Source organism: Meles meles, unplaced genomic scaffold (assembly GCF_922984935.1).
Source record: "Meles meles unplaced genomic scaffold, mMelMel3.1 paternal haplotype, whole genome shotgun sequence".
NCBI lineage: Eukaryota > Metazoa > Chordata > Mammalia > Carnivora > Mustelidae > Meles > Meles meles.
This window is the reverse complement of record NW_025721228.1, coordinates 201,113-227,095: the sequence shown is the minus strand read 5'-3', so window position 1 is coordinate 227,095 and position 25,983 is coordinate 201,113. Positions and strand designations below refer to the sequence as shown.

The window sequence follows — 25,983 nt, the reverse complement described above, 5'->3', positions numbered from 1 at the left end:
CGCCCACCCTCTCCTGGAGCCACCTGGGAGCCAAGGACCTGAGCCCCTGCCCGGGAAGCCAAAGGTTGCCGGGGCCCAGGGCTCCCCCACGGCCGAGCGGGGAAAGCCAGGTCACTCTCCACCACGGCAGCAAGGCACACCGCCCGCTGGCCGCTCTGGACGAGGGACCTGACTCGGCCCGTGCAGTGCCGCTTCACCACGACCCTATCCCGGGTGCTTGAGAGTCTCAGGTGAGAGGCTGAGGCCCAACGGCTGCTGTGGCCTGGGACGTGCAGTTTCTGCCCCCCCGCCCCAGTGGAACCGTGCCGTCTGGCCAGCTCAACGAATCCTCGTGGGCTCTTCGGAAGTGGCCTCCCGGGGCCCCAAACGCCTTGGTCGTCTGCAGGACGGGACAGGAGCTCGGGCCAGTGCAGCCCGCAGAAACCTGCCATGGGCCGGGCCTTGAGCAACAAGGTGTTGCTGAAGGGCACAGTGGCCTCCGAGACCACGGGTCTCACGTCCACTCCCTTTCTGGGCCCCCCGGACACGCCGCAATTGATCAGGAGGCCTCGGGTGCACCTGGGCCTTGGGCGGCCAGCCCGCGCTTTCCAGGCCTTGTCAGCCCCCCGGCCCACGTTTCGCGATCCCTGCCCCTGGGATGGCTCAGGGGCACACGCTCACGGGGACTTCGGTGCCGTCCGGACAATGAGGACCCGCATCCCCAGCCCAGGCCCAGCTGCGGAGTCCCTGCTGGGGTCCCCGCTTCCCGATGCCAGGCCAAGGGGTCTGGGGCCTCCCTCGGAGCCCAGAGGCTTCCGCTCACCTCTCCTGGTGGGAGACGCGCCAAGAACCTTGCCAGCCAGGCCCGCTGAAAGACACAAGGACACAAGGGTGGCTAAGCCCTGGCTCTCGGGCAGCTGTCCGGGGAAGAGGCCTGGGTCGGTAGACCAGCTGGAACGCCAGAACACCCCGTCGGCACCCGCAGGTGCACCGACGTCCGGGGGCCACAGCAGAGAGCCTCGAGAGGTGGTTCTCCTCCCGCGGCCACCTGCAGCGCACCCTCACTGCCCCGACGCTCTGGGGGAGGCTGACCCCGGCACGGTCCCCTGCCTTGGGCCTCAGCGTAATCCTATTGAGCGTGATTTTTAGGTCCTCATCGCTCTTCGAGACCATATGAGTTCTCATCATTGACCCAAGCACGCCCGAGGCGACGCGGGAGGTCCCCTACCACCCAGAAGCTGCTTACCGAGGCTGCTCTCAGGACAGCGCCATACCCCGGCTTCCTGAGGCATGGGACCTGGCGGCGGGGCTGGGCGATGCAAGACTTGGTGGTCAGGGCCAGATCCTCGCTTGGGGATGGGGGCCTAAGGAGGGAGGGGGAGGCCGGCCGTCGGAACGGCGTGCTCGCTGGCCCGTGCCATGCCGCCAAGAACTCTCCAGCCCGAAGCCCTGGCCGGTGCTGTCCAGGCGGGCGGCTGACCCACCCAGGGCTCGGGTCCGCGGGCAAGGGGCAGGACACAAGGGACCCGCTGCCCATCCCTGGCCTTCCCAAATCCACGGAGATCCGGGCCCCCGTGGGAGCCTCCCCTTGCTAGGAAAGGCCCCAGAGCATGGCCTGGAGCACAGGGATTTCCAGTGCTCCCCCGATGTCTGCCGGGGCCCCAAGCAAAGCGTGGCGCACCCGGAAGTGAGGGCCCGAAGGACGCCTTCCCACACATGGGGACCGCGGTGGTCTAGGGACCCGGGCCCTGGCACTCGCAGCCAACGGTGGCCCCCAGGCCCTGATCGCCCAGGGCGAAAAAGGGAATCGCGTCTCACCGTCTCCCACCAAGCAGCGCAAGGCAGGAGACCGCGGGCCGCCCTGCAGGAGGGTCCTGACTCTCCCCTTGTGGCGGCGCTTCCTCTGGGGGCCTCAGAGGACCGGCTCAGCCCCATGGCCTGCTGTGGCCCGGGGCTCGCCACTCTTCCCCTGGGCCAGGGAAACCTTGCTGACTCGGGAAATCCGAGGAAACATTCGAGGGCTGTACTTCAGCAGCCTCCCGTGCCCTGCTTACACTTGGGCGTCTGCTGCATTCTTCATGAGCTCTGCCCTCTCCAGCCCTCTCCAGAACCATCGGCTGGGGTGACTCGAGCGACAACCACTCGCTGAAGGGGACAGAGGGCCCTGACACCAAGGGACTCACGTCCGCTCTCTTCTCGGGCGCACAGGACACAGCTGGACGTACAAGGAGGCCTCAGGTCCATGTGGGACGACGGCGGCATGCCCCCAGCCCCCAGTCGTTGCCAGTGACCTGGCCCAACTTTCCCATTCCCTGCACGTGGGATTGCTGAAGGGCGGCTGTGCATGGGCAGGTCAACGCTGTGTGGGCCACCACAGCCCCCATCCCTAGCACAGTGCCGGAGCCGGGGCCCGTGCGGGGATCCGGGCTCCGCGGGCAATGCCCATGGCGCCTGGCATCTCCCTGCAGGCCCAGAGTCTTCCACTCACCTCTCTTGGGTCACGCCGCAACAAGTTCCGGCCCCCGAGGCCCGCTGAAAGACACAAGGGGCAACGGTCTCCTAAGCAATGGCACCGAGGGAGCTGTCCTGCGAGGTGGATTGGGTCCGGAGGCCGGGCGGAACGCCTCACGACCTCGAGCGGACCCCTGACGGGCACAGACAGGCCAGGGCCAGCACGGGGAGCCCCGAGGGTACGATGGCCTCACGCCCACAACTGCGGCGCACCTCCAGGGTCCCCAGGGTCTGGGGGAGGCTGATCCCGGCACAGACGCCTGTCTTGGGCCTCAGCGTAATCCTATTGAGCATGATTTTTAGGTCATCATCGCTCTTCGAGACCACTTGAGTTCTCATCACTGACCCAAGCAAGCTGGTGGCGATGCGTGCGGCCTCGGGGCACCCCGAAGCCGCTTACCGGGGCTGCATTCCGCACCGCGTCCATGCCCCCGGGTCCTGAGACGTGAGACCTCTGGGCAGGGCGGGGCCAAGCAAGACGTGCTCATCTGGGCGAGCTTCTCGATTGTGGATGGGTTTCTAAGGAGAGACGGAGAGACCAGCTGTCCAAACGTCCTGGTCTGAAGCGCCTGCCGTGCGGCCCAGGGCCCCCTTTCCCGGAGTCCTGGCCACTGGGGGCCCGGCAGAGTTCGGAGCCAAGCATGGCAGGTGTCCGCCAGGAAGGAGCCGGGCCCAAGGGCCCGGCTGCCCTTTCCGGGGCATCCCAAAGCAATGGAGACCGTGGTCCCTGTGGGAGCCCAGCCTTCTGGAGAACGGCCCCTGACCATGGCATGGACCACAGGGCTTTGGCCGGGTCCCCGCTGTCTCCCGGAGTGGCGAGCCAAGAGCGGCGGCCCGGGAGGTTTGGCCAGGACGCCGCCCACCCTCTCCTGGAGCCACCTGGGAGCCAAGGACCTGAGCCCCTGCCCGGGAAGCCAAAGGTTGCCGGGGCCCAGGGCTCCCCCACGGCCGAGCGGGGAAAGCCAGGTCACTCTCCACCACGGCAGCAAGGCACACCGCCCGCTGGCCGCTCTGGACGAGGGACCTGACTCGGCCCGTGCAGTGCCGCTTCACCACGACCCTATCCCGGGTGCTTGAGAGTCTCAGGTGAGAGGCTGAGCCCCAACGGCTGCTGTGGCCTGGGACGTGCAGTTTCTGCCCCCCCGCCCCAGTGGAACCGTGCCGTCTGGCCAGCTCAACGAATCCTCGTGGGCTCTTCGGAAGTGGCCTCCCGGGGCCCCAAACGCCTTGGTCGTCTGCAGGACGGGACAGGAGCTCGGGCCATTGCAGCCCGCAGAAACCTGCCATGGGCCGGGCCTTGAGCAACAAGGTGTTGCTCAAGGGCACAGTGGCCTCCGAGACCACGGGTCTCACGTCCACTCCCTTTCTGGGCCCCCCGGACACGCCGCAATTGATCAGGAGGCCTCGGGTGCACCTGGGCCTTGGGCGGCCAGCCCGCGCTTTCCAGGCCTTGTCAGCCCCCCGGCCCACGTTTCGCGATCCCTGCCCCTGGGATGGCTCAGGGGCACACGCTCACGGGGACTTCGGTGCCGTCCGGACAATGAGGACCCGCATCCCCAGCCCAGGCCCAGCTGCGGAGTCCCTGCTGGGGTCCCCGCTTCCCGATGCCAGGCCAAGGGGTCTGGGGCCTCCCTCGGAGCCCAGAGGCTTCCGCTCACCTCTCCTGGTGGGAGACGCGCCAAGAACCTTGCCAGCCAGGCCCGCTGAAAGACACAAGGACACAAGGGTGGCTAAGCCCTGGCTCTCGGGCAGCTGTCCGGGGAAGAGGCCTGGGTCGGTAGACCAGCTGGAACGCCAGAACACCCCGTCGGCACCCGCAGGTGCACCGACGTCCGGGGGCCACAGCAGAGAGCCTCGAGAGGTGGTTCTCCTCCCGCGGCCACCTGCAGCGCACCCTCACTGCCCCGACGCTCTGGGGGAGGCTGACCCCGGCACGGTCCCCTGCCTTGGGCCTCAGCGTAATCCTATTGAGCGTGATTTTTAGGTCATCATCGCTCTTCGAGACCATATGAGTTCTCATCATTGACCCAAGCACGCCCGAGGCGACGCGGGAGGTCCCCTACCACCCAGAAGCTGCTTACCGAGGCTGCTCTCAGGACAGCGCCATACCCCGGCTTCCTGAGGCATGGGACCGGGCGGCGGGGCTGGGCGATGCAAGACTTGGTGGTCAGGGCCAGATCCTCGCTTGGGGATGGGGGCCTAAGGAGGGAGGGGGAGGCCGGCCGTCGGAACGGCGTGCTCGCTGGCCCGTGCCATGCCGCCAAGAACTCTCCAGCCCGAAGCCCTGGCCGGTGCTGTCCAGGCGGGCGGCTGACCCACCCAGGGCTCGGGTCCGCGGGCAAGGGGCAGGACACAAGGGACCCGCTGCCCATCCCTGGCCTTCCCAAATCCACGGAGATCCGGGCCCCCGTGGGAGCCTCCCCTTGCTAGGAAAGGCCCCAGAGCATGGCCTGGAGCACAGGGATTTCCAGTGCTCCCCCGATGTCTGCCGGGGCCCCAAGCAAAGCGTGGCGCACCCGGATGTGAGGGCCCGAAGGACGCCTTCCCACACATGGGGACCGCGGTGGTCTAGGGACCCGGGCCCTGGCACTCGCAGCCAACGGTGGCCCCCAGGCCCTGATCGCCCAGGGCGAAAAAGGGAATCGCGTCTCACCGTCTCCCACCAAGCAGCGCAAGGCAGGAGACCGCGGGCCGCCCTGCAGGAGGGTCCTGACTCTCCCCTTGTGGCGGCGCTTCCTCTGGGGGCCTCAGAGGACTGGCTCAGCCCCATGGCCTGCTGTGGCCCGGGGCTCGCCACTCTTCCCCTGGGCCAGGGAAACCTTGCTGACTCGGGAAATCCGAGGAAACATTCGAGGGCTGTACTTCAGCAGCCTCCCGTGCCCTGCTTACACTTGGGCGTCTGCTGCATTCTTCATGAGCTCTGCCCTCTCCAGCCCTCTCCAGAACCATCGGCTGGGGTGACTCGAGCGACAACCACTCGCTGAAGGGGACAGAGGGCCCTGACACCAAGGGACTCACGTCCGCTCTCTTCTCGGGCGCACAGGACACAGCTGGACGTACAAGGAGGCCTCAGGTCCATGTGGGACGACGGCGGCATGCCCCCAGCCCCCAGTCGTTGCCAGTGACCTGGCCCAACATTCCCATTCCCTGCACGTGGGATTGCTGAAGGGCGGCTGTGCATGGGCAGGTCCACGCTGTGTGGGCCACCACAGCCCCCATCCCTAGCACAGTGCCGGAGCCGGGGCCCGTGGGGGGATCCGGGCTCCGCGGACAATGCCCATGGCGCCTGGCATCTCCCTGCAGGCCCAGAGTCTTCCACTCACCTCTCTTGGGTCACGCCGCACCAAGTTCCGGCCCCCGAGGCCCGCTGAAAGACACAAGGGGCAACGGTCTCCTAAGCAATGGCACCGAGGGAGCTGTCCTGCGAGGTGGATTGGGTCCGGAGGCCGGGCGGAACGCCTCACGACCTCGAGCGGACCCCTGACGGGCACAGACAGGCCAGGGCCAGCACGGGGAGCCCCGAGGGTACGATGGCCTCACGCCCACAACTGCGGCGCACCTCCAGGGTCCCCAGGGTCTGGGGGAGGCTGATCCCGGCACAGACGCCTGTCTTGGGCCTCAGCGTAATCCTATTGAGCATGATTTTTAGGTCATCATCGCTCTTCGAGACCACTTGAGTTCTCATCACTGACCCAAGCAAGCTGGTGGCGATGCGTGCGGCCTCGGGGCACCCCGAAGCCGCTTACCGGGGCTGCATTCCGCACCGCGTCCATGCCCCCGGGTCCTGAGACATGAGACCTCTGGGCAGGGCGGGGCCAAGCAAGACGTGCTCATCTGGGCGAGCTTCTCGATTGTGGATGGGTTTCTAAGGAGAGACGGAGAGACCAGCTGTCCAAACGTCCTGGTCTGAAGCGCCTGCCGTGCGGCCCAGGGCCCCCTTTCCCGGAGTCCTGGCCACTGGGGGCCCGGCAGAGTTCGGAGCCAAGCATGGCAGGTGTCCGCCAGGAAGGAGCCGGGCCCAAGGGCCCGGCTGCCCTTTCCGGGGCATCCCAAAGCAATGGAGACCGTGGTCCCTGTGGGAGCCCAGCCTTCTGGAGAACGGCCCCTGACCATGGCATGGACCACAGGGCTTTGGCCGGGTCCCCGCTGTCTCCCGGAGTGGCGAGCCAAGAGCGGCGGCCCGGGAGGTTTGGCCAGGACGCCGCCCACCCTCTCCTGGAGCCACCTGGGAGCCAAGGACCTGAGCCCCTGCCCGGGAAGCCAAAGGTTGCCGGGGCCCAGGGCTCCCCCACGGCCGAGCGGGGAAAGCCAGGTCACTCTCCACCACGGCAGCAAGGCACACCGCCCGCTGGCCGCTCTGGACGAGGGACCTGACTCGGCCCGTGCAGTGCCGCTTCACCACGACCCTATCCCGGGTGCTTGAGAGTCTCAGGTGAGAGGCTGAGCCCCAACGGCTGCTGTGGCCTGGGACGTGCAGTTTCTGCCCCCCCGCCCCAGTGGAACCGTGCCGTCTGGCCAGCTCAACGAATCCTCGTGGGCTCTTCGGAAGTGGCCTCCCGGGGCCCCAAACGCCTTGGTCGTCTGCAGGACGGGACAGGAGCTCGGGCCAGTGCAGCCCGCAGAAACCTGCCATGGGCCGGGCCTTGAGCAACAAGGTGTTGCTCAAGGGCACAGTGGCCTCCGAGACCACGGGTCTCACGTCCACTCCCTTTCTGGGCCCCCCGGACACGCCGCAATTGATCAGGAGGCCTCGGGTGCACCTGGGCCTTGGGCGGCCAGCCCGCGCTTTCCAGGCCTTGTCAGCCCCCCGGCCCACGTTTCGCGATCCCTGCCCCTGGGATGGCTCAGGGGCACACGCTCACGGGGACTTCGGTGCCGTCCGGACAATGAGGACCCGCATCCCCAGCCCAGGCCCAGCTGCGGAGTCCCTGCTGGGGTCCCCGCTTCCCGATGCCAGGCCAAGGGGTCTGGGGCCTCCCTCGGAGCCCAGAGGCTTCCGCTCACCTCTCCTGGTGGGAGACGCGCCAAGAACCTTGCCAGCCAGGCCCGCTGAAAGACACAAGGACACAAGGGTGGCTAAGCCCTGGCTCTCGGGCAGCTGTCCGGGGAAGAGGCCTGGGTCGGTAGACCAGCTGGAACGCCAGAACACCCCGTCGGCACCCGCAGGTGCACCGACGTCCGGGGGCCACAGCAGAGAGCCTCGAGAGGTGGTTCTCCTCCCGCGGCCACCTGCAGCGCACCCTCACTGCCCCGACGCTCTGGGGGAGGCTGACCCCGGCACGGTCCCCTGCCTTGGGCCTCAGCGTAATCCTATTGAGCGTGATTTTTAGGTCATCATCGCTCTTCGAGACCATATGAGTTCTCATCATTGACCCAAGCACGCCCGAGGCGACGCGGGAGGTCCCCTACCACCCAGAAGCTGCTTACCGAGGCTGCTCTCAGGACAGCGCCATACCCCGGCTTCCTGAGGCATGGGACCGGGCGGCGGGGCTGGGCGATGCAAGACTTGGTGGTCAGGGCCAGATCCTCGCTTGGGGATGGGGGCCTAAGGAGGGAGGGGGAGGCCGGCCGTCGGAACGGCGTGCTCGCTGGCCCGTGCCATGCCGCCAAGAACTCTCCAGCCCGAAGCCCTGGCCGGTGCTGTCCAGGCGGGCGGCTGACCCACCCAGGGCTCGGGTCCGCGGGCAAGGGGCAGGACACAAGGGACCCGCTGCCCATCCCTGGCCTTCCCAAATCCACGGAGATCCGGGCCCCCGTGGGAGCCTCCCCTTGCTAGGAAAGGCCCCAGAGCATGGCCTGGAGCACAGGGATTTCCAGTGCTCCCCCGATGTCTGCCGGGGCCCCAAGCAAAGCGTGGCGCACCCGGATGTGAGGGCCCGAAGGACGCCTTCCCACACATGGGGACCGCGGTGGTCTAGGGACCCGGGCCCTGGCACTCGCAGCCAACGGTGGCCCCCAGGCCCTGATCGCCCAGGGCGAAAAAGGGAATCGCGTCTCACCGTCTCCCACCAAGCAGCGCAAGGCAGGAGACCGCGGCCCGCCCTGCAGGAGGGTCCTGACTCTCCCCTTGTGGCGGCGCTTCCTCTGGGGGCCTCAGAGGACCGGCTCAGCCCCATGGCCTGCTGTGGCCCGGGGCTCGCCACTCTTCCCCTGGGCCAGGGAAACCTTGCTGACTCGGGAAATCCGAGGAAACATTCGAGGGCTGTACTTCAGCAGCCTCCCGTGCCCTGCTTACACTTGGGCGTCTGCTGCATTCTTCATGAGCTCTGCCCTCTCCAGCCCTCTCCAGAACCATCGGCTGGGGTGACTCGAGCGACAACCACTCGCTGAAGCGGACAGAGGGCCCTGACACCAAGGGACTCACGTCCGCTCTCTTCTCGGGCGCACAGGACACAGCTGGACGTACAAGGAGGCCTCAGGTCCATGTGGGACGACGGCGGCATGCCCCCAGCCCCCAGTCGTTGCCAGTGACCTGGCCCAACTTTCCCATTCCCTGCACGTGGGATTGCTGAAGGGCGGCTGTGCATGGGCAGGTCCACGCTGTGTGGGCCACCACAGCCCCCATCCCTAGCACAGTGCCGGAGCCGGGGCCCGTGCGGGGATCCGGGCTCCGCGGACAATGCCCATGGCGCCTGGCATCTCCCTGCAGGCCCAGAGTCTTCCACTCACCTCTCTTGGGTCACGCCGCACCAAGTTCCGGCCCCCGAGGCCCGCTGAAAGACACAAGGGGCAACGGTCTCCTAAGCAATGGCACCGAGGGAGCTGTCCTGCGAGGTGGATTGGGTCCGGAGGCCGGGCGGAACGCCTCACGACCTCGAGCGGACCCCTGACGGGCACAGACAGGCCAGGGCCAGCACGGGGAGCCCCGAGGGTACGATGGCCTCACGCCCACAACTGCGGCGCACCTCCAGGGTCCCCAGGGTCTGGGGGAGGCTGATCCCGGCACAGACGCCTGTCTTGGGCCTCAGCGTAATCCTATTGAGCATGATTTTTAGGTCATCATCGCTCTTCGAGACCACTTGAGTTCTCATCACTGACCCAAGCAAGCTGGTGGCGATGCGTGCGGCCTCGGGGCACCCCGAAGCCGCTTACCGGGGCTGCATTCCGCACCGCGTCCATGCCCCCGGGTCCTGAGACGTGAGACCTCTGGGCAGGGCGGGGCCAAGCAAGACGTGCTCATCTGGGCGAGCTTCTCGATTGTGGATGGGTTTCTAAGGAGAGACGGAGAGACCAGCTGTCCAAACGTCCTGGTCTGAAGCGCCTGCCGTGCGGCCCAGGGCCCCCTTTCCCGGAGTCCTGGCCACTGGGGGCCCGGCAGAGTTCGGAGCCAAGCATGGCAGGTGTCCGCCAGGAAGGAGCCGGGCCCAAGGGCCCGGCTGCCCTTTCCGGGGCATCCCAAAGCAATGGAGACCGTGGTCCCTGTGGGAGCCCAGCCTTCTGGAGAACGGCCCCTGACCATGGCATGGACCACAGGGCTTTGGCCGGGTCCCCGCTGTCTCCCGGAGTGGCGAGCCAAGAGCGGCGGCCCGGGAGGTTTGGCCAGGACGCCGCCCACCCTCTCCTGGAGCCACCTGGGAGCCAAGGACCTGAGCCCCTGCCCGGGAAGCCAAAGGTTGCCGGGGCCCAGGGCTCCCCCACGGCCGAGCGGGGAAAGCCAGGTCACTCTCCACCACGGCAGCAAGGCACACCGCCCGCTGGCCGCTCTGGACGAGGGACCTGACTCGGCCCGTGCAGTGCCGCTTCACCACGACCCTATCCCGGGTGCTTGAGAGTCTCAGGTGAGAGGCTGAGGCCCAACGGCTGCTGTGGCCTGGGACGTGCAGTTTCTGCCCCCCGCCCCAGTGGAACCGTGCCGTCTGGCCAGCTCAACGAATCCTCGTGGGCTCTTCGGAAGTGGCCTCCCGGGGCCCCAAACGCCTTGGTCGTCTGCAGGACGGGACAGGAGCTCGGGCCAGTGCAGCCCGCAGAAACCTGCCATGGGCCGGGCCTTGAGCAACAAGGTGTTGCTCAAGGGCACAGTGGCCTCCGAGACCACGGGTCTCACGTCCACTCCCTTTCTGGGCCCCCCGGACACGCCGCAATTGATCAGGAGGCCTCGGGTGCACCTGGGCCTTGGGCGGCCAGCCCGCGCTTTCCAGGCCTTGTCAGCCCCCCGGCCCACGTTTCGCGATCCCTGCCCCTGGGATGGCTCAGGGGCACACGCTCACGGGGACTTCGGTGCCGTCCGGACAATGAGGACCCGCATCCCCAGCCCAGGCCCAGCTGCGGAGTCCCTGCTGGGGTCCCCGCTTCCCGATGCCAGGCCAAGGGGTCTGGGGCCTCCCTCGGAGCCCAGAGGCTTCCGCTCACCTCTCCTGGTGGGAGACGCGCCAAGAACCTTGCCAGCCAGGCCCGCTGAAAGACACAAGGACACAAGGGTGGCTAAGCCCTGGCTCTCGGGCAGCTGTCCGGGGAAGAGGCCTGGGTCGGTAGACCAGCTGGAACGCCAGAACACCCCGTCGGCACCCGCAGGTGCACCGACGTCCGGGGGCCACAGCAGAGAGCCTCGAGAGGTGGTTCTCCTCCCGCGGCCACCTGCAGCGCACCCTCACTGCCCCGACGCTCTGGGGGAGGCTGACCCCGGCACGGTCCCCTGCCTTGGGCCTCAGCGTAATCCTATTGAGCGTGATTTTTAGGTCCTCATCGCTCTTCGAGACCATATGAGTTCTCATCATTGACCCAAGCACGCCCGATGCGACGCGGGAGGTCCCCTACCACCCAGAAGCTGCTTACCGAGGCTGCTCTCAGGACAGCGCCATACCCCGGCTTCCTGAGGCATGGGACCGGGCGGCGGGGCTGGGCGATGCAAGACTTGGTGGTCAGGGCCAGATCCTCGCTTGGGGATGGGGGCCTAAGGAGGGAGGGGGAGGCCGGCCGTCGGAACGGCGTGCTCGCTGGCCCGTGCCATGCCGCCAAGAACTCTCCAGACCGAAGCCCTGGCCGGTGCTGTCCAGGCGGGCGGCTGACCCACCCAGGGCTCGGGTCCGCGGGCAAGGGGCAGGACACAAGGGACCCGCTGCCCATCCCTGGCCTTCCCAAATCCACGGAGATCCGGGCCCCCGTGGGAGCCTCCCCTTGCTAGGAAAGGCCCCAGAGCATGGCCTGGAGCACAGGGATTTCCAGTGCTCCCCCGATGTCTGCCGGGGCCCCAAGCAAAGCGTGGCGCACCCGGAAGTGAGGGCCCGAAGGACGCCTTCCCACACATGGGGACCGCGGTGGTCTAGGGACCCGGGCCCTGGCACTCGCAGCCAACGGTGGCCCCCAGGCCCTGATCGCCCAGGGCGAAAAAGGGAATCGCGTCTCACCGTCTCCCACCAAGCAGCGCAAGGCAGGAGACCGCGGCCCGCCCTGCAGGAGGGTCCTGACTCTCCCCTTGTGGCGGCGCTTCCTCTGGGGGCCTCAGAGGACCGGCTCAGCCCCATGGCCTGCTGTGGCCCGGGGCTCGCCACTCTTCCCCTGGGCCAGGGAAACCTTGCTGACTCGGGAAATCCGAGGAAACATTCGAGGGCTGTACTTCAGCAGCCTCCCGTGCCCTGCTTACACTTGGGCGCCTGCTGCATTCTTCATGAGCTCTGCCCTCTCCAGCCCTCTCCAGAACCATCGGCTGGGGTGACTCGAGCGACAACCACTCGCTGAAGCGGACAGAGGGCCCTGACACCAAGGGACTCACGTCCGCTCTCTTCTCGGGCGCACAGGACACAGCTGGACGTACAAGGAGGCCTCAGGTCCATGTGGGACGACGGCGGCATGCCCCCAGCCCCCAGTCGTTGCCAGTGACCTGGCCCAACTTTCCCATTCCCTGCACGTGGGATTGCTGAAGGGCGGCTGTGCATGGGCAGGTCAACGCTGTGTGGGCCACCACAGCCCCCATCCCTAGCACAGTGCTGGAGCCGGGGCCCGTGCGGGGATCCGGGCTCCGCGGACAATGCCCATGGCGCCTGGCATCTCCCTGCAGGCCCAGAGTCTTCCACTCACCTCTCTTGGGTCACGCCGCACCAAGTTCCGGCCCCCGAGGCCCGCTGAAAGACACAAGGGGCAACGGTCTCCTAAGCAATGGCACCGAGGGAGCTGTCCTGCGAGGTGGATTGGGTCCGGAGGCCGGGCGGAACGCCTCACGACCTCGAGCGGACCCCTGACGGGCACAGACAGGCCAGGGCCAGCACGGGGAGCCCCGAGGGTACGATGGCCTCACGCCCACAACTGCGGCGCACCTCCAGGGTCCCCAGGGTCTGGGGGAGGCTGATCCCGGCACAGACGCCTGTCTTGGGCCTCAGCGTAATCCTATTGAGCATGATTTTTAGGTCATCATCGCTCTTCGAGACCACTTGAGTTCTCATCACTGACCCAAGCAAGCTGGTGGCGATGCGTGCGGCCTCGGGGCACCCCGAAGCCGCTTACCGGGGCTGCATTCCGCACCGCGTCCATGCCCCCGGGTCCTGAGACGTGAGACCTCTGGGCAGGGCGGGGCCAAGCAAGACGTGCTCATCTGGGCGAGCTTCTCGATTGTGGATGGGTTTCTAAGGAGAGACGGAGAGACCAGCTGTCCAAACGTCCTGGTCTGAAGCGCCTGCCGTGCGGCCCAGGGCCCCCTTTCCCGGAGTCCTGGCCACTGGGGGCCCGGCAGAGTTCGGAGCCAAGCATGGCAGGTGTCCGCCAGGAAGGAGCCGGGCCCAAGGGCCCGGCTGCCCTTTCCGGGGCATCCCAAAGCAATGGAGACCGTGGTCCCTGTGGGAGCCCAGCCTTCTGGAGAACGGCCCCTGACCATGGCATGGACCACAGGGCTTTGGCCGGGTCCCCGCTGTCTCCCGGAGTGGCGAGCCAAGAGCGGCGGCCCGGGAGGTTTGGCCAGGACGCCGCCCACCCTCTCCTGGAGCCACCTGGGAGCCAAGGACCGGAGCCCCTGCCCGGGAAGCCAAAGGTTGCCGGGGCCCAGGGCTCCCCCACGGCCGAGCGGGGAAAGCCAGGTCACTCTCCACCACGGCAGCAAGGCACACCGCCCGCTGGCCGCTCTGGACGAGGGACCTGACTCGGCCCGTGCAGTGCCGCTTCACCACGACCCTATCCCGGGTGCTTGAGAGTCTCAGGTGAGAGGCTGAGGCCCAACGGCTGCTGTGGCCTGGGACGTGCAGTTTCTGCCCCCCCGCCCCAGTGGAACCGTGCCGTCTGGCCAGCTCAACGAATCCTCGTGGGCTCTTCGGAAGTGGCCTCCCGGGGCCCCAAACGCCTTGGTCGTCTGCAGGACGGGACAGGAGCTCGGGCCAGTGCAGCCCGCAGAAACCTGCCATGGGCCGGGCCTTGAGCAACAAGGTGTTGCTCAAGGGCACAGTGGCCTCCGAGACCACGGGTCTCACGTCCACTCCCTTTCTGGGCCCCCCGGACACGCCGCAATTGATCAGGAGGCCTCGGGTGCACCTGGGCCTTGGGCGGCCAGCCCGCGCTTTCCAGGCCTTGTCAGCCCCCCGGCCCACGTTTCGCGATCCCTGCCCCTGGGATGGCTCAGGGGCACACGCTCACGGGGACTTCGGTGCCGTCCGGACAATGAGGACCCGCATCCCCAGCCCAGGCCCAGCTGCGGAGTCCCTGCTGGGGTCCCCGCTTCCCGATGCCAGGCCAAGGGGTCTGGGGCCTCCCTCGGAGCCCAGAGGCTTCCGCTCACCTCTCCTGGTGGGAGACGCGCCAAGAACCTTGCCAGCCAGGCCCGCTGAAAGACACAAGGACACAAGGGTGGCTAAGCCCTGGCTCTCGGGCAGCTGTCCGGGGAAGAGGCCTGGGTCGGTAGACCAGCTGGAACGCCAGAACACCCCGTCGGCACCCGCAGGTGCACCGACGTCCGGGGGCCACAGCAGAGAGCCTCGAGAGGTGGTTCTCCTCCCGCGGCCACCTGCAGCGCACCCTCACTGCCCCGACGCTCTGGGGGAGGCTGACCCCGGCACGGTCCCCTGCCTTGGGCCTCAGCGTAATCCTATTGAGCGTGATTTTTAGGTCCTCATCGCTCTTCGAGACCATATGAGTTCTCATCATTGACCCAAGCACGCCCGAGGCGACGCGGGAGGTCACCTACCACCCAGAAGCTGCTTACCGAGGCTGCTCTCAGGACAGCGCCATACCCCGGCTTCCTGAGGCATGGGACCGGGCGGCGGGGCTGGGCGATGCAAGACTTGGTGGTCAGGGCCAGATCCTCGCTTGGGGATGGGGGCCTAAGGAGGGAGGGGGAGGCCGGCCGTCGGAACGGCGTGCTCGCTGGCCCGTGCCATGCCGCCAAGAACTCTCCAGACCGAAGCCCTGGCCGGTGCTGTCCAGGCGGGCGGCTGACCCACCCAGGGCTCGGGTCCGCGGGCAAGGGGCAGGACACAAGGGACCCGCTGCCCATCCCTGGCCTTCCCAAATCCACGGAGATCCGGGCCCCCGTGGGAGCCTCCCCTTGCTAGGAAAGGCCCCAGAGCATGGCCTGGAGCACAGGGATTTCCAGTGCTCCCCCGATGTCTGCCGGGGCCCCAAGCAAAGCGTGGCGCACCCGGAAGTGAGGGCCCGAAGGACGCCTTCCCACACATGGGGACCGCGGTGGTCTAGGGACCCGGGCCCTGGCACTCGCAGCCAACGGTGGCCCCCAGGCCCTGATCGCCCAGGGCGAAAAAGGGAATCGCGTCTCACCGTCTCCCACCAAGCAGCGCAAGGCGGGAGACCGCGGCCCGCCCTGCAGGAGGGTCCTGACTCTCCCCTTGTGGCGGCGCTTCCTCTGGGGGCCTCAGAGGACCGGCTCAGCCCCATGGCCTGCTGTGGCCCGGGGCTCGCCACTCTTCCCCTGGGCCAGGGAAACCTTGCTGACTCGGGAAATCCGAGGAAACATTCGAGGGCTGTACTTCAGCAGCCTCCCGTGCCCTGCTTACACTTGGGCGCCTGCTGCATTCTTCATGAGCTCTGCCCTCTCCAGCCCTCTCCAGAACCATCGGCTGGGGTGACTCGAGCGACAACCACTCGCTGAAGCGGACAGAGGGCCCTGACACCAAGGGACTCACGTCCGCTCTCTTCTCGGGCGCACAGGACACAGCTGGACGTACAAGGAGGCCTCAGGTCCATGTGGGACGACGGCGGCATGCCCCCAGCCCCCAGTCGTTGCCAGTGACCTGGCCCAACTTTCCCATTCCCTGCACGTGGGATTGCTGAAGGGCGGCTGTGCATGGGCAGGTCAACGCTGTGTGGGCCACCACAGCCCCCATCCCTAGCACAGTGCTGGAGCCGGGGCCCGTGCGGGGATCCGGGCTCCGCGGACAATGCCCATGGCGCCTGGCATCTCCCTGCAGGCCCAGAGTCTTCCACTCACCTCTCTTGGGTCACGCCGCACCAAGTTCCGGCCCCCGAGGCCCGCTGAAAGACACAAGGGGCAACGGTCTCCTAAGCAATGGCACCGAGGGAGCTGTCCTGCGAGGTGGATTGGGTCCGGAGGCCGGGCGGAACGCCTCACGACCTCGAGCGGACCCCTGACGGGCACAGACAGGCCAGGGCCAGCACGGGGAGCCCCGAGGGTACGATGGCCTCACGCCCACAACTGCGGCGCACCTCCAGGGTCCCCAGGGTCTGGGGGAGGCTGATCCCGGCACAGACGCCTGTCTTGGGCCTCAGCGTAATCCTATTGAGCATGATTTTTAGGTCATCATCGCTCTTCGAGACCACTTGAGTTCTCATCACTGACCCAAGCAAGCTGGTGGCGATGCGTGCGGCCTCGGGGCACCCCGAAGCTGCTTACCGGGGCTGCATTCCGCACCGCGTCCATGCCCCCGGGTCCTGAGACGTGAGACCTCTGGGCAGGGCGGGGCCAAGCAAGACGTGCTCATCTGGGCGAGCTTCTCGATTGTGGATGGGTTTCTAAGGAGAGACGGAGAGACCAGCTGTCCAAACGTCCTGGTCTGAAGCGCCTGCCGTGCGGCCCAGGGCCCCCTTTCCCGGAGTCCTGGCCACTGGGGGCCCGGCAGAGTTCGGAGCCAAGCATGGCAGGTGTCCGCCAGGAAGGAGCCGGGCCCAAGGGCCCGGCTGCCCTTTCCGGGGCATCCCAAAGCAATGGAGACCGTGGTCCCTGTGGGAGCCCAGCCTTCTGGAGAACGGCCCCTGACCATGGCATGGACCACAGGGCTTTGGCCGGGTCCCCGCTGTCTCCCGGAGTGGCGAGCCAAGAGCGGCGGCCCGGGAGGTTTGGCCAGGACGCCGCCCACCCTCTCCTGGAGCCACCTGGGAGCCAAGGACCTGAGCCCCTGCCCGGGAAGCCAAAGGTTGCCGGGGCCCAGGGCTCCCCCACGGCCGAGCGGGGAAAGCCAGGTCACTCTCCACCACGGCAGCAAGGCACACCGCCCGCTGGCCGCTCTGGACGAGGGACCTGACTCGGCCCGTGCAGTGCCGCTTCACCACGACCCTATCCCGGGTGCTTGAGAGTCTCAGGTGAGAGGCTGAGGCCCAACGGCTGCTGTGGCCTGGGACGTGCAGTTTCTGCCCCCCGCCCCAGTGGAACCGTGCCGTCTGGCCAGCTCAACGAATCCTCGTGGGCTCTTCGGAAGTGGCCTCCCGGGGCCCCAAACGCCTTGGTCGTCTGCAGGACGGGACAGGAGCTCGGGCCAGTGCAGCCCGCAGAAACCTGCCATGGGCCGGGCCTTGAGCAACAAGGTGTTGCTCAAGGGCACAGTGGCCTCCGAGACCACGGGTCTCACGTCCACTCCCTTTCTGGGCCCCCCGGACACGCCGCAATTGATCAGGAGGCCTCGGGTGCACCTGGGCCTTGGGCGGCCAGCCCGCGCTTTCCAGGCCTTGTCAGCCCCCCGGCCCACGTTTCGCGATCCCTGCCCCTGGGATGGCTCAGGGGCACACGCTCACGGGGACTTCGGTGCCGTCCGGACAATGAGGACCCGCATCCCCAGCCCAGGCCCAGCTGCGGAGTCCCTGCTGGGGTCCCCGCTTCCCGATGCCAGGCCAAGGGGTCTGGGGCCTCCCTCGGAGCCCAGAGGCTTCCGCTCACCTCTCCTGGTGGGAGACGCGCCAAGAACCTTGCCAGCCAGGCCCGCTGAAAGACACAAGGACATAAGGGTGGCTAAGCCCTGGCTCTCGGGCAGCTGTCCGGGGAAGAGGCCTGGGTCGGTAGACCAGCTGGAACGCCAGAACACCCCGTCGGCACCCGCAGGTGCACCGACGTCCGGGGGCCACAGCAGAGAGCCTCGAGAGGTGGTTCTCCTCCCGCGGCCACCTGCAGCGCACCCTCACTGCCCCGACGCTCTGGGGGAGGCTGACCCCGGCACGGTCCCCTGCCTTGGGCCTCAGCGTAATCCTATTGAGCATGATTTTTAGGTCATCATCGCTCTTCGAGACCATATGAGTTCTCATCATTGACCCAAGCACGCCCGAGGCCACGCGGGAGGTCCCCTACCACCCAGAAGCTGCTTACCGAGGCTGCTCTCAGGACAGCGCCATACCCCGGCTTCCTGAGGCATGGGACCTGGCGGCGGGGCTGGGCAATGCAAGACTTGGTGGTCAGGGCCAGATCCTCGCTTGGGGATGGGGGCCTAAGGAGGGAGGGGGAGGCCGGCCGTCGGAACGGCGTGCTCGCTGGCCCGTGCCATGCCGCCAAGAACTCTCCAGCCCGAAGCCCTGGCCGGTGCTGTCCAGGCGGGCGGCTGACCCACCCAGGGCTCGGGTCCGCCGGCAAAGGGCAGGACACAAGGGACCCGCTGCCCATCCCTGGCCTTCCCAAATCCACGGAGATCCGGGCCCCCGTGGGAGCCTCCCCTTGCTAGGAAAGGCCCCAGAGCATGGCCTGGAGCACAGGGATTTCCAGTGCTCCCCCGATGTCTGCCGGGGCCCCAAGCAAAGCGTGGCGCACCCGGAAGTGAGGGCCCGAAGGACGCCTTCCCACACATGGGGACCGCGGTGGTCTAGGGACCCGGGCCCTGGCACTCGCAGCCAACGGTGGCCCCCAGGCCCTGATCGCCCAGGGCGAAAAAGGGAATCGCGTCTCACCGTCTCCCACCAAGCAGCGCAAGGCGGGAGACCGCGGCCCGCCCTGCAGGAGGGTCCTGACTCTCCCCTTGTGGCGGCGCTTCCTCTGGGGGCCTCAGAGGACCGGCTCAGCCCCATGGCCTGCTGTGGCCCGGGGCTCGCCACTCTTCCCCTGGGCCAGGGAAACCTTGCTGACTCGGGAAATCCGAGGAAACATTCGAGGGCTGTACTTCAGCAGCCTCCCGTGCCCTGCTTACACTTGGGCGCCTGCTGCATTCTTCATGAGCTCTGCCCTCTCCAGCCCTCTCCAGAACCATCGGCTGGGGTGACTCGAGCGACAACCACTCGCTGAAGCGGACAGAGGGCCCTGACACCAAGGGACTCACGTCCGCTCTCTTCTCGGGCGCACAGGACACAGCTGGACGTACAAGGAGGCCTCAGGTCCATGTGGGACGACGGCGGCATGCCCCCAGCCCCCAGTCGTTGCCAGTGACCTGGCCCAACTTTCCCATTCCCTGCACGTGGGATTGCTGAAGGGCGGCTGTGCATGGGCAGGTCAACGCTGTGTGGGCCACCACAGCCCCCATCCCTAGCACAGTGCTGGAGCCGGGGCCCGTGCGGGGATCCGGGCTCCGCGGACAATGCCCATGGCGCCTGGCATCTCCCTGCAGGCCCAGAGTCTTCCACTCACCTCTCTTGGGTCACGCCGCACCAAGTTCCGGCCCCCGAGGCCCGCTGAAAGACACAAGGGGCAACGGTCTCCTAAGCAATGGCACCGAGGGAGCTGTCCTGCGAGGTGGATTGGGTCCGGAGGCCGGGCGGAACGCCTCACGACCTCGAGCGGACCCCTGACGGGCACAGACAGGCCAGGGCCAGCATGGGGAGCCCCGAGGGTACGATGGCCTCACGCCCACAACTGCGGCGCACCTCCAGGGTCCCCAGGGTCTGGGGGAGGCTGATCCCGGCACAGACGCCTGTCTTGGGCCTCAGCGTAATCCTATTGAGCATGATTTTTAGGTCATCATCGCTCTTCGAGACCACTTGAGTTCTCATCACTGACCCAAGCAAGCTGGTGGCGATGCGTGCGGCCTCGGGGCACCCCGAAGCCGCTTACCGGGGCTGCATTCCGCACCGCGTCCATGCCCCCGGGTCCTGAGACGTGAGACCTCTGGGCAGGGCGGGGCCAAGCAAGACGTGCTCATCTGGGCGAGCTTCTCGATTGTGGATGGGTTTCTAAGGAGAGACGGAGAGACCAGCTGTCCAAACGTCCTGGTCTGAAGCGCCTGCCGTGCGGCCCAGGGCCCCCTTTCCCGGAGTCCTGGCCACTGGGGGCCCGGCAGAGTTCGGAGCCAAGCATGGCAGGTGTCCGCCAGGAAGGAGCCGGGCCCAAGGGCCCGGCTGCCCTTTCCGGGGCATCCCAAAGCAATGGAGACCGTGGTCCCTGTGGGAGCCCAGCCTTCTGGAGAACGGCCCCTGACCATGGCATGGACCACAGGGCTTTGGCCGGGTCCCCGCTGTCTCCCGGAGTGGCGAGCCAAGAGCGGCGGCCCGGGAGGTTTGGCCAGGACGCCGCCCACCCTCTCCTGGAGCCACCTGGGAGCCAAGGACCGGAGCCCCTGCCCGGGAAGCCAAAGGTTGCCGGGGCCCAGGGCTCCCCCACGGCCGAGCGGGGAAAGCCAGGTCACTCTCCACCACGGCAGCAAGGCACACCGCCCGCTGGCCGCTCTGGACGAGGGACCTGACTCGGCCCGTGCAGTGCCGCTTCACCACGACCCTATCCCGGGTGCTTGAGAGTCTCAGGTGAGAGGCTGAGCCCCAACGGCTGCTGTGGCCTGGGACGTGCAGTTTCTGCCCCCCCGCCCCAGTGGAACCGTGCCGTCTGGCCAGCTCAACGAATCCTCGTGGGCTCTTCGGAAGTGGCCTCCCGGGGCCCCAAACGCCTTGGTCGTCTGCAGGACGGGACAGGAGCTCGGGCCAGTGCAGCCCGCAGAAACCTGCCATGGGCCGGGCCTTGAGCAACAAGGTGTTGCTCAAGGGCACAGTGGCCTCCGAGACCACGGGTCTCACGTCCACTCCCTTTCTGGGCCCCCCGGACACGCCGCAATTGATCAGGAGGCCTCGGGTGCACCTGGGCCTTGGGCGGCCAGCCCGCGCTTTCCAGGCCTTGTCAGCCCCCCGGCCCACGTTTCGCGATCCCTGCCCCTGGGATGGCTCAGGGGCACACGCTCACGGGGACTTCGGTGCCGTCCGGACAATGAGGACCCGCATCCCCAGCCCAGGCCCAGCTGCGGAGTCCCTGCTGGGGTCCCCGCTTCCCGATGCCAGGCCAAGGGGTCTGGGGCCTCCCTCGGAGCCCAGAGGCTTCCGCTCACCTCTCCTGGTGGGAGACGCGCCAAGAACCTTGCCAGCCAGGCCCGCTGAAAGACACAAGGACACAAGGGTGGCTAAGCCCTGGCTCTCGGGCAGCTGTCCGGGGAAGAGGCCTGGGTCGGTAGACCAGCTGGAACGCCAGAACACCCCGTCGGCACCCGCAGGTGCACCGACGTCCGGGGGCCACAGCAGAGAGCCTCGAGAGGTGGTTCTCCTCCCGCGGCCACCTGCAGCGCACCCTCACTGCCCCGACGCTCTGGGGGAGGCTGACCCCGGCACGGTCCCCTGCCTTGGGCCTCAGCGTAATCCTATTGAGCGTGATTTTTAGGTCCTCATCGCTCTTCGAGACCATATGAGTTCTCATCATTGACCCAAGCACGCCCGAGGCGACGCGGGAGGTCCCCTACCACCCAGAAGCTGCTTACCGAGGCTGCTCTCAGGACAGCGCCATACCCCGGCTTCCTGAGGCATGGGACCGGGCGGCGGGGCTGGGCGATGCAAGACTTGGTGGTCAGGGCCAGATCCTCGCTTGGGGATGGGGGCCTAAGGAGGGAGGGGGAGGCCGGCCGTCGGAACGGCGTGCTCGCTGGCCCGTGCCATGCCGCCAAGAACTCTCCAGCCCGAAGCCCTGGCCGGTGCTGTCCAGGCGGGCGGCTGACCCACCCAGGGCTCGGGTCCGCGGGCAAGGGGCAGGACACAAGGGACCCGCTGCCCATCCCTGGCCTTCCCAAATCCACGGAGATCCGGGCCCCCGTGGGAGCCTCCCCTTGCTAGGAAAGGCCCCAGAGCATGGCCTGGAGCACAGGGATTTCCAGTGCTCCCCCGATGTCTGCCGGGGCCCCAAGCAAAGCGTGGCGCACCCGGAAGTGAGGGCCCGAAGGACGCCTTCCCACACATGGGGACCGCGGTGGTCTAGGGACCCGGGCCCTGGCACTCGCAGCCAACGGTGGCCCCCAGGCCCTGATCGCCCAGGGCGAAAAAGGGAATCGCGTCTCACCGTCTCCCACCAAGCAGCGCAAGGCGGGAGACCGCGGCCCGCCCTGCAGGAGGGTCCTGACTCTCCCCTTGTGGCGGCGCTTCCTCTGGGGGCCTCAGAGGACCGGCTCAGCCCCATGGCCTGCTGTGGCCCGGGGCTCGCCACTCTTCCCCTGGGCCAGGGAAACCTTGCTGACTCGGGAAATCCGAGGAAACATTCGAGGGCTGTACTTCAGCAGCCTCCCGTGCCCTGCTTACACTTGGGCGCCTGCTGCATTCTTCATGAGCTCTGCCCTCTCCAGCCCTCTCCAGAACCATCGGCTGGGGTGACTCGAGCGACAACCACTCGCTGAAGCGGACAGAGGGCCCTGACACCAAGGGACTCACGTCCGCTCTCTTCTCGGGCGCACAGGACACAGCTGGACGTACAAGGAGGCCTCAGGTCCATGTGGGACGACGGCGGCATGCCCCCAGCCCCCAGTCGTTGCCAGTGACCTGGCCCAACTTTCCCATTCCCTGCACGTGGGATTGCTGAAGGGCGGCTGTGCATGGGCAGGTCAACGCTGTGTGGGCCACCACAGCCCCCATCCCTAGCACAGTGCTGGAGCCGGGGCCCGTGCGGGGATCCGGGCTCCGCAGACAATGCCCATGGCGCCTGGCATCTCCCTGCAGGCCCAGAGTCTTCCACTCACCTCTCTTGGGTCACGCCGCACCAAGTTCCGGCCCCCGAGGCCCGCTGAAAGACACAAGGGGCAACGGTCTCCTAAGCAATGGCACCGAGGGAGCTGTCCTGCGAGGTGGATTGGGTCCGGAGGCCGGGCGGAACGCCTCACGACCTCGAGCGGACCCCTGACGGGCACAGACAGGCCAGGGCCAGCACGGGGAGCCCCGAGGGTACGATGGCCTCACGCCCACAACTGCGGCGCACCTCCAGGGTCCCCAGGGTCTGGGGGAGGCTGATCCCGGCACAGACGCCTGTCTTGGGCCTCAGCGTAATCCTATTGAGCATGATTTTTAGGTCATCATCGCTCTTCGAGACCACTTGAGTTCTCATCACTGACCCAAGCAAGCTGGTGGCGATGCGTGCGGCCTCGGGGCACCCCGAAGCTGCTTACCGGGGCTGCATTCCGCACCGCGTCCATGCCCCCGGGTCCTGAGACGTGAGACCTCTGGGCAGGGCGGGGCCAAGCAAGACGTGCTCATCTGGGCGAGCTTCTCGATTGTGGATGGGTTTCTAAGGAGAGACGGAGAGACCAGCTGTCCAAACGTCCTGGTCTGAAGCGCCTGCCGTGCGGCCCAGGGCCCCCTTTCCCGGAGTCCTGGCCACTGGGGGCCCGGCAGAGTTCGGAGCCAAGCATGGCAGGTGTCCGCCAGGAAGGAGCCGGGCCCAAGGGCCCGGCGGCCCTTTCCGGGGCATCCCAAAGCAATGGAGACCGTGGTCCCTGTGGGAGCCCAGCCTTCTGGAGAACGGCCCCTGACCATGGCATGGACCACAGGGCTTTGGCCGGGTCCCCGCTGTCTCCCGGAGTGGCGAGCCAAGAGCGGCGGCCCGGGAGGTTTGGCCAGGACGCCGCCCACCCTCTCCTGGAGCCACCTGGGAGCCAAGGACCTGAGCCCCTGCCCGGGAAGCCAAAGGTTGCCGGGGCCCAGGGCTCCCCCACGGCCGAGCGGGGAAAGCCAGGTCACTCTCCACCACGGCAGCAAGGCACACCGCCCGCTGGCCGCTCTGGACGAGGGACCTGACTCGGCCCGTGCAGTGCCGCTTCACCACCACCCTATCCCGGGTGCTTGAGAGTCTCAGGTGAGAGGCTGAGGCCCAACGGCTGCTGTGGCCTGGGACGTGCAGTTTCTGCCCCCCGCCCCAGTGGAACCGTGCCGTCTGGCCAGCTCAACGAATCCTCGTGGGCTCTTCGGAAGTGGCCTCCCGGGGCCCCAAACGCCTTGGTCGTCTGCAGGACGGGACAGGAGCTCGGGCCAGTGCAGCCCGCAGAAACCTGCCATGGGCCGGGCCTTGAGCAACAAGGTGTTGCTCAAGGGCACAGTGGCCTCCGAGACCACGGGTCTCACGTCCACTCCCTTTCTGGGCCCCCCGGACACGCCGCAATTGATCAGGAGGCCTCGGGTGCACCTGGGCCTTGGGCGGCCAGTCCGCGCTTTCCAGGCCTTGTCAGCCCCCCGGCCCACGTTTCGCGATCCCTGCCCCTGGGATGGCTCAGGGGCACACGCCCACGGGGACTTTGGTGCCGTCCGGACAATGAGGACCCGCATCCCCAGCCCAGGCCCAGCTGCGGAGTCCCTGCTGGGGTCCCCGCTTCCCGATGCCAGGCCAAGGGGTCTGGGGCCTCCCTCGGAGCCCAGAGGCTTCCGCTCACCTCTCCTGGTGGGAGACGCGCCAAGAACCTTGCCAGCCAGGCCCGCTGAAAGACACAAGGACACAAGGGTGGCTAAGCCCTGGCTCTCGGGCAGCTGTCCGGGGAAGAGGCCTGGGTCGGTAGACCAGCTGGAACGCCAGAACACCCCGTCGGCACCCGCAGGTGAACCGACGTCCGGGGGCCACAGCAGAGAGCCTCGAGAGGTGGTTCTCCTCCCGCGGCCACCTGCAGCGCACCCTCACTGCCCCGACACTCTGGGGGAGGCTGACCCCGGCACGGTCCCCTGCCTTGGGCCTCAGCGTAATCCTATTGAGCGTGATTTTTAGGTCATCATCGCTCATCGAGACCATATGAGTTCTCATCATTGACCCAAGCACGCCCGAGGCGACGCGGGAGGTCCCCTACCACCCAGAAGCTGCTTACCGAGGCTGCTCTCAGGACAGCGCCATACCCCGGCTTCCTGAGGCATGAGACCGGGCGGCGGGGCTGGGCGATGCAAGACTTGGTGGTCAGGGCCAGATCCTCGCTTGGGGATGGGGGCCTAAGGAGGGAGGGGGAGGCCGGCCGTCGGAACGGCGTGCTCGCTGGCCCGTGCCATGCCGCCAAGAACTCTCCAGCCCGAAGCCCTGGCCGGTGCTGTCCAGGCGGGCGGCTGACCCACCCAGGGCTCGGGTCCGCGGGCAAGGGGCAGGACACAAGGGACCCGCTGCCCATCCCTGGCCTTCCCAAATCCACGGAGATCCGGGCCCCCGTGGGAGCCTCCCCTTGCTAGGAAAGGCCCCAGAGCATGGCCTGGAGCACAGAGATTTCCAGTGCTCCCCCGATGTCTGCCGGGGCCCCAAGCAAAGCGTGGCGCACCCGGATGTGAGGGCCCGAAGGACGCCTTCCCACACATGGGGACCGCGGTGGTCTAGGGACCCGGGCCCTGGCACTCGCAGCCAACGGTGGCCCCCAGGCCCTGATCGCCCAGGGCGAAAAAGGGAATCGCGTCTCACCGTCTCCCACCAAGCAGCGCAAGGCGGGAGACCGCGGCCCGCCCTGCAGGAGGGTCCTGACTCTCCCCTTGTGGCGGCGCTTCCTCTGGGGGCCTCAGAGGACCGGCTCAGCCCCATGGCCTGCTGTGGCCCGGGGCTCGCCACTCTTCCCCTGGGCCAGGGAAACCTTGCTGACTCGGGAAATCCGAGGAAACATTCGAGGGCTGTACTTCAGCAGCCTCCCGTGCCCTGCTTACACTTGGGCGTCTGCTGCATTCTTCATGAGCTCTGCCCTCTCCAGCCCTCTCCAGAACCATCGGCTGGGGTGACTCGAGCGACAACCACTCGCTGAAGGGGACAGAGGGCCCTGACACCAAGGGACTCACGTCCGCTCTCTTCTCGGGCGCACAGGACACAGCTGGACGTACAAGGAGGCCTCAGGTCCATGTGGGACGACGGCGGCATGCCCCCAGCCCCCAGTCGTTGCCAGTGACCTGGCCCAACTTTCCCATTCCCTGCACGTGGGATTGCTGAAGGGCGGCTGTGCATGGGCAGGTCCACGCTGTGTGGGCCACCACAGCCCCCATCCCTAGCACAGTGCTGGAGCCGGGGCCCGTGCGGGGATCCGGGCTCCGCGGACAATGCCCATGGCGCCTGGCATCTCCCTGCAGGCCCAGAGTCTTCCACTCACCTCTCTTGGGTCACGCCGCACCAAGTTCCGGCCCCCGAGGCCCGCTGAAAGACACAAGGGGCAACGGTCTCCTAAGCAATGGCACCGAGGGAGCTGT

At 67.6% G+C, this 25,983-nt stretch overlaps 15 non-coding genes across 15 annotated transcripts; all 15 read right to left on the bottom strand.

The window, feature by feature from the left end:
* Positions 1-1,092: 1,092 nt before the first annotated feature.
* LOC123936154 lies at positions 1,093-1,173 on the bottom strand. Its single transcript, XR_006817108.1, has one exon. It is a non-coding gene; the product is annotated as a small nucleolar RNA SNORD115 (small nucleolar RNA).
* A 1,584-nt stretch (positions 1,174-2,757) lies between these two features.
* Positions 2,758-2,838, bottom strand: LOC123936184. The gene has a single exon (XR_006817136.1). It is a non-coding gene; the product is annotated as a small nucleolar RNA SNORD115 (small nucleolar RNA).
* A 1,600-nt stretch (positions 2,839-4,438) lies between these two features.
* Positions 4,439-4,519, bottom strand: LOC123936148. The gene has a single exon (XR_006817102.1). It is a non-coding gene; the product is annotated as a small nucleolar RNA SNORD115 (small nucleolar RNA).
* Positions 4,520-6,103: 1,584 nt separating this feature from the next.
* LOC123936183 lies at positions 6,104-6,184 on the bottom strand. The gene has a single exon (XR_006817135.1). It is a non-coding gene; the product is annotated as a small nucleolar RNA SNORD115 (small nucleolar RNA).
* A 1,600-nt stretch (positions 6,185-7,784) lies between these two features.
* On the bottom strand, positions 7,785-7,865 carry LOC123936139. The gene has a single exon (XR_006817093.1). It is a non-coding gene; the product is annotated as a small nucleolar RNA SNORD115 (small nucleolar RNA).
* A 1,584-nt stretch (positions 7,866-9,449) lies between these two features.
* On the bottom strand, positions 9,450-9,530 carry LOC123936182. Its single transcript, XR_006817134.1, has one exon. It is a non-coding gene; the product is annotated as a small nucleolar RNA SNORD115 (small nucleolar RNA).
* A 1,599-nt stretch (positions 9,531-11,129) lies between these two features.
* On the bottom strand, positions 11,130-11,210 carry LOC123936153. The gene has a single exon (XR_006817107.1). It is a non-coding gene; the product is annotated as a small nucleolar RNA SNORD115 (small nucleolar RNA).
* Positions 11,211-12,794: 1,584 nt separating this feature from the next.
* Positions 12,795-12,875, bottom strand: LOC123936180. The gene has a single exon (XR_006817132.1). It is a non-coding gene; the product is annotated as a small nucleolar RNA SNORD115 (small nucleolar RNA).
* A 1,600-nt stretch (positions 12,876-14,475) lies between these two features.
* On the bottom strand, positions 14,476-14,556 carry LOC123936152. The gene has a single exon (XR_006817106.1). It is a non-coding gene; the product is annotated as a small nucleolar RNA SNORD115 (small nucleolar RNA).
* A 1,584-nt stretch (positions 14,557-16,140) lies between these two features.
* Positions 16,141-16,221, bottom strand: LOC123936179. The gene has a single exon (XR_006817131.1). It is a non-coding gene; the product is annotated as a small nucleolar RNA SNORD115 (small nucleolar RNA).
* A 1,599-nt stretch (positions 16,222-17,820) lies between these two features.
* Positions 17,821-17,901, bottom strand: LOC123936169. Its single transcript, XR_006817122.1, has one exon. It is a non-coding gene; the product is annotated as a small nucleolar RNA SNORD115 (small nucleolar RNA).
* A 1,584-nt stretch (positions 17,902-19,485) lies between these two features.
* LOC123936178 lies at positions 19,486-19,566 on the bottom strand. The gene has a single exon (XR_006817130.1). It is a non-coding gene; the product is annotated as a small nucleolar RNA SNORD115 (small nucleolar RNA).
* A 1,600-nt stretch (positions 19,567-21,166) lies between these two features.
* Positions 21,167-21,247, bottom strand: LOC123936151. Its single transcript, XR_006817105.1, has one exon. It is a non-coding gene; the product is annotated as a small nucleolar RNA SNORD115 (small nucleolar RNA).
* Positions 21,248-22,831: 1,584 nt separating this feature from the next.
* LOC123936177 lies at positions 22,832-22,912 on the bottom strand. The gene has a single exon (XR_006817129.1). It is a non-coding gene; the product is annotated as a small nucleolar RNA SNORD115 (small nucleolar RNA).
* A 1,599-nt stretch (positions 22,913-24,511) lies between these two features.
* LOC123936198 lies at positions 24,512-24,592 on the bottom strand. The gene has a single exon (XR_006817149.1). It is a non-coding gene; the product is annotated as a small nucleolar RNA SNORD115 (small nucleolar RNA).
* Positions 24,593-25,983: the final 1,391 nt, after the last annotated feature.